General features: G+C 39.7%; 1 non-coding gene across 1 annotated transcript; it reads left to right on the plus strand.

The window, feature by feature from the left end:
• Window positions 1-3105: 3105 nt before the first annotated feature.
• LOC120084330 (small nucleolar RNA R71) lies at window positions 3106-3212 on the plus strand. The gene has a single exon (XR_005483690.1). It is a non-coding gene; the product is annotated as a small nucleolar RNA R71 (small nucleolar RNA).
• The last annotated feature ends 3138 nt before the right edge of the window (window positions 3213-6350 follow it).

Here is a 6350-nt window from a genome sequence, read left to right on the forward strand (position 1 = left end):
CGCACATGACCGTATAGCCTTGTGGTAACGCAATCTTTTGATGCGCTCGGCCATTGATTTCTTTGGATTGCATTTTTCGCCTTGCATCAACGCATATTCTGCACAAAAATACATAAGTTAACTGTTTTAATACAATGGACACATGCAACCGCAATATTATGAACTTAATGCTTTTTGACGTAATCTTATATATTTTTTATCAACCAAACCTGCATTGTTTTATAACTTAGCACTGTAATAACGTGCATTTTTGCTCGTTATCACACTTCTAAATTTAAACAATGCTTGTCCTCAAGCATAAGCTAAAGATTTTCTTTAGAAAGTCGACCGCAATCTCTTTTCCTAGATTTGTCAAGGATGCCTTATTCAAATCCTATACACCAAAGTTTACTTAATTTTTATCCAGGTCCCTTCTTAAAATATTTCTAAAATTTAGGGACTGTAAGCTTAACCTTCAAAAAGACTTTACTAGATTCTAGGACATCGCATGATTTTTTCAAAAAACTTTTTTACAGGGGTGTTAAATGATTATTTTTTTTTATCCTTGCGTATTTTAGACATTATTTTTTTTTTTCTGATCTTGCACTGATCAAGTGCCTTGCCTTCGTTTTGGCTTGCCCCCACGTGTATCATGCGAACATCCAACTACGAACAAGGCGCTCTTTCCCAGACTAAACTCATGCCCATTTGGCAGTAGAGTTGCAGTCATTTATTTATGCGTTGATCACGATTCCTACCTTCGTTTTGGCTTGCCCCCACAGGTGTCATGCGGACATCCAACTACGAGTACGATCCGATCGCAACATTATGATTTTTTTTTTTATAAGCAAGGCTAAAAATAGCAAGGTCGAAAATGAATACTGCACCCCCAAATTTAAAATGCGGCAATGTCCTCATTGCCAAAAGATTGAAAGAAGTCATGCGATGTTCTTAGGAAGTTTTGTAAAGGGCCAGTTTGAAAGAAAGCTAGCAGACCACTAACTTCTAGAAATATTTCATGAAGTGACTGTCCTAAAATTAAGTTGACTCTAGTGTATACGAAAAAATAGAAGCATGCATTTCATCATTGAAATCATAATTGGCAAAGAGAAATCATGCGGTGACTTACTAAATTGATCAATGTTAAATGATTGTGGTAACCAAAGAGGATGCGGTGATAAAATTTTCAAAATTAAAATGCGATGCGATAGTGAAAAATTTAGAATAAAGTCAAGGAAAGATACAACCACCAAATTTGCATTGTCGCTCGTATTATTTGTTGACGCATCCTGCCTTGTGGCATTCTACTTTCTTTGGATTGTAGTGATGAAATTAAGTAGTTGCATCTTCGTGTAACACCTCCGCAATTGTTTACCTCGATTGTAAAGAAAACATTGAGAGGGTCAAATAGTCATAAAAAAAAACAGAGTTAGCAAAATCGTTTACCATGATCATTCAACATGATCGCATTATTATTTTTTCTCTTTTTTTTAAGCAATAAACAAGTATGCGATAACAGATGACAGCAAGAGAGTTCATGAAGCATTGATACAAAACAAAAAGGATATTCAAAAGGATTGCATCCCTGATGAGGTTGAGTCGCATAGTAACTCAGGGACTGCTTATTTCAAGCTGGACTTTTCACGTCCACGGTGGCTTTTTCTTCTTTTCTCGATCTTCCAGAATCTTGACTGCCTTAATTCGGAGCCTTTCCCCTTAATGTTCATCACAATTTCCCCCTTACGCACATCAATTTGAGCATGACCGATCGAGAGGAATGGTCGTCCCAATATGATGGGCACATCTTCATCCGCCTTATAATCCAAAATGATGAAGTCTGCTGGCAATATGAATTTGTCAATTGAGATTGCGGCATCTTTCAACTCTCCCTCGGGATGTATTCGGGATCTGTCTGCAATTAAGAGAGTCTCCGTTGTGGGCGTGAGTTTTCCCATATTCAATCGTTTGAAGATTAATAGCGGCATTACATTTATACTCGCCCCAAGATCGCAGAGTGCTTGGCCACTGTAGACCCCTTTAATAGAGCATGGTATCGTGAAGATTCCTGGGTCGCAAATTTTTGGTGGGATCATATCATTTTGCATTACTACTAATGTCACGATCTTTTCTTCATCATTCTATTTCTTTATCAATCTTTGGGGGAATGGTGGTAGCTGGACTTCTTCTATCTTGCGTTCTAGAGGTTAAAGGTAGACGCAACTTCTGGGTTCCTCTTCTCGGGCTCTTCTGAATTATGAGTCAACGGGTCCTCGGTGGTTACCGCATTCAAGTTGGTTGCGATGGGTTCCTCCCTTCCTTCCGCGGTCATTGTTTCTCTTAGCAAGAAGACTGCTAAGCATTGTTCCTTCCCCATACCCCCAACGTTGCGGTGGAGCTCAGTTGAGCTTGGCAACGCTCCTTGCGGTCTGTTTTTGTGTTTACTCGCTATCTGTCCTAGCTGAAATTCGAGATTTTCAGATGGACGTTGCTTGACTCTGAAGCACTGATTCGTTCTTCTCAATGTACTGCTTCAGCAAGCTCTCTAAGGATGAAGATTGCGGTGCCTGCAAATTGTTGGCTTGGTTATGCGTTGGACCGTTGGTTCGTGGAAAAAATTCGGGTGGCCCTTTTTTTTGCGTCGTTGGTTGAAAGCTTTGTTGTTGATTTTTCCATGCGAAATTGGGGTGGTTTCTCCACCCGGGGTTGTACGTATCGGAATAGGAATTATTCTTTATGAAGCATACTGATTGGGGTTTCCTGGGCATTTTTCCATCGGATGTGCATCTCCATAGATGACACAACTTGCGGTCGTTTGAGCAATTGCGTTGACCTGCCCTTTTTTCGCTCCCGTGCTGTTAATTTCGATGCCTTGTATCAAACTCATCATCGCAATCATTTGGTTCTGAAGGGATGCGATGGCCCCATTGTTCGCGTCATTGTCTCTAATTCTTAATCTTAGACCGCTTTCTCTTCAGTCCTCGTGATTTTTTGAGATGCGATCAAGGATATTCTTGGCCTTCTCATAAGTTTTATCCAGTTGACCTCCAACTGCTGCCGCATTGGCAACGGTCTGCGATGTAGGGGTTAATCCTTGGTAAAAAAATCTCCATCTGTAAGTAGTCTGGTAAGTCGTTATGTGGGCAGTCTCTTACCAACCTCTTAAACCTCGCCCAAGCCTCACTGAGGAATTCATCAGTTTCCTGTTCAAAATTCGTAATTAACTTCCTTCTTCTTGCGTTCTCCATTGAAGGGAAATATTTCTTCATGAACTTTTCCACGACTTGTTCCCAAGAAGTTATCTCTCCTAGTTCGAGAGAATAAGCCCATTTTCTTGCTTGATCGCATAAAGAAAATGGGAACAATGTGAGCCGAACCTCCTCGGGCAAGATATTTGGGAACACAAAAGTGTTACAGATCTCAATAAAGCTCTGAAGGTGGGCGTGGGGGTCTTCACCACGCCTCCCTTCAAACTGTCCAGCAATCTGGATCATCTACAGCATAATCTGTTTCATTTCAAACCTCGATCCATCTAGCGCTGACCTCATGATTCCTGGGGAGAAGTCATATAGGTTAGGCAACGCATAGTCCCGAATGGGTCTATTGTGGTCATTCGCCAGAAGGATGGGGTTGGCCATTATATTGTTTGCGTTTGCGGCTCTTTCTTCCGGTTGTTCCGCCATTTTTGGAGTTCTGTCTTGTTGTTGGCGGTTGTCTCTCAATCTTTGTTGAAACGTTCTTTCAATCTCTGGGTCGTAATTCACCAGAGATTGAAAGCTACAAAGAAATCAGAAAAATTACCGTTAGCACACTAAATTGCCGAAGTCCCCGACAACGGGGCTAAAAACTTGATGCGTTATTTTATACGGTGATATAATGAAAGGAAATTGCGATGATGGGAAATGTGGTTTGGAACAAGTTTTCTAAGTAGAACCCAAGTATAAATCCTGCTGAGTTTTCTGGTAAGTCCAAGGTCGAACTCAGGGACAAAGGAAAACAATATACGGTAATAATTTTTAAGATGACATTGCGGTAACCTAAATCAAAGAGTTTTTGGGTTATTATTTGCGGTGTAAAAAGTATGAGACGAATTTAAGAAAAGATTGAATATACGGCAGATACACTGAGTATACGAAGGAACGGGTTGAGAAGGTCTTTAGCTAGCGTTTCCTGAGAATGCATTCAAACTATGCGATCATGCTATACACATGCTACAGCAAATCATTTTCCAATGCAAATGCGGTAACTCCTAATTCTAGGACGCATGCGATGAATGCGATAATGTCCATAGAGCTTATTCCTAAGTCTCTACTTCTTGCCTATGCGATGATGCAAGATGCACAAAAGACAAGGTGACCACATACAATAATAACCTATCTCTCGGATGCATGTGATGCGTTAATAGCAAACATTACTTATTCCTAAGCTTCTATCTATTGATTATGTATTTCTAATCTGACTCTCCCGAGCCTAGATTCTAACCTGACTTTTCTAAGCCTAGATTCTATCCTTAGACTACCCTTCCGAGTATCTCTAATGGACGAATGACGCATACATAATACAAGATAATCTCATAGATCGAAGATCCCGAGTTATGCTAGCTAAGTGCTTCTTAACCCATACGACAGATTTAGCTACTCATGCGTAATAAACAGAGAGTGAAAAGATATAAAGAAGTAAATTCCATTTCTATAGATAAGTTTAGAGTACAAAATTAAAATGGAAGATAAGGATAGAGAGCCCCGTAGCAATTCCTTGCTTCCTGAGGGTTCTACACTATTAACTCTATTCTGCTCAAAAGATGTTCCTGCTTCCATAGGAGTTGGCCCTCTCTCTGATTTTGACACTTCTGGCACTCTTCCAAGTTCATCGGAACAATCTCTGAGTACAATCTCACTTCCCTCGTTTCCGCCTTCTAAATAAAAGAAAAACTAAGAACAAGGCTACTACTAACTATGGAGAAAATTATCTAACTGTCCGAACTCCTTCACTGAAGGTTGCCTTCGGTATTTATAGAGCTTCGGCGTGAAAGAATTCTTCTCTCTTATGATTGTACTGATGAGATGACGTTAATTCTCTGTCTGATGTGTCGAATATTTGTCACCGAAAAGTTGAGTGTACTTGTTACAGTAGTTCGTTAACGGCTTGTCAACTTAATTCGGAATCCACCATCATTAGCTTTCTGTCCCATCGTGATTTATTACGCTTTTCACCTGGATGCACCCACCAAGTTGCGCTGGCTCTATGCGGCAACCTTCTTGAGCAGATATTTGCGAGCGAATATGACAGCATAGCCTTGCGGTAATGCAATCTTTTGATGCGCTTAGTCGTTGATTTCTTTGGATTGCATTTTTCATGTTGCGTTAACGCATATTCTGCACAAAAACACATAAGTTAACTGTTTTAATGCGATGGATGCATGTGACCGTAATATTGTGAAGTTAATGCTTTTTGGATGTAATCTTGTATATTTTTTTCAACGCAAACCTGCATTGTTTTATAACTTAGCACTGTAATAACGTGCATTTCTGCCCGTTATCAAACATTAATCAAAATTTTTAACTATCCAATGTAAGTGTTACTTTTGGGCGAACTTAAACAATCACTTAGTCAAAATAATTAACCGTATTTTTCTAAGTTAAATTAACCCTAGATAAAACACTTAGTGGGAGGAAAATAGGGTATATGATACTTCATTTTTCCTTTTTATGTTTTTCCCTCATAGTTCACATTGTGAGATCTATACTTGACCTCGAGATACCTTTGCTTGTGTCCCCCTACGGGTGGTATTTGTATAGGTCAATATCAACGTGAATGGGGAGAGTGTTTATAGTAACTAGGAGCGAGACGCGTGTCAACACATTCCACAGTCTCTCTCATTAGTTTGTTGTAAATTTTCATGCTCGACCTCGGGGCACCTTTGCTTGTGTCCCCCTACGGATGGAGTTTGCATGACTCTTTACTCAAACTCCAGAAATGGATAGGGTTGCTTTAGTTTTTGCCCAAATCGATTTTTCCTTACTGTTGGCTCATTGCGGCAGAACTCTAGAATCTAAAACAAAGAGTTACACTTATAAGAAAATGTTAAGCTATTTAACAAAGGGCCATCTAAAATGTTAAGCTTGTTAGTCAATCTAAAACGTTACTAATCAATTTACAAAGACCCTTACGACAGGTGTTTGAGGGTCACCTATAGAGTATGGGTCTACAGGACATGCCACATCTAGTCTAAGGCAAGTGGGAGATTTTGTACTTGGTGTGTTTTATGACCTAGTTTCTTCTTTTGTGTACTTTTGTATTAGTATGACTTTATGATGTACACCCACTAGCTTTAGGACAAGTGAGAGATTGTTGGATTGATTCCTTAAATCTCG

Source organism: Benincasa hispida, chromosome 8 (assembly GCF_027475165.1).
Source record: "Benincasa hispida cultivar pf3 chromosome 8, pf3_genome.v1.1, whole genome shotgun sequence".
NCBI classification, from domain to species: Eukaryota; Viridiplantae; Streptophyta; class Magnoliopsida; order Cucurbitales; family Cucurbitaceae; genus Benincasa; species Benincasa hispida.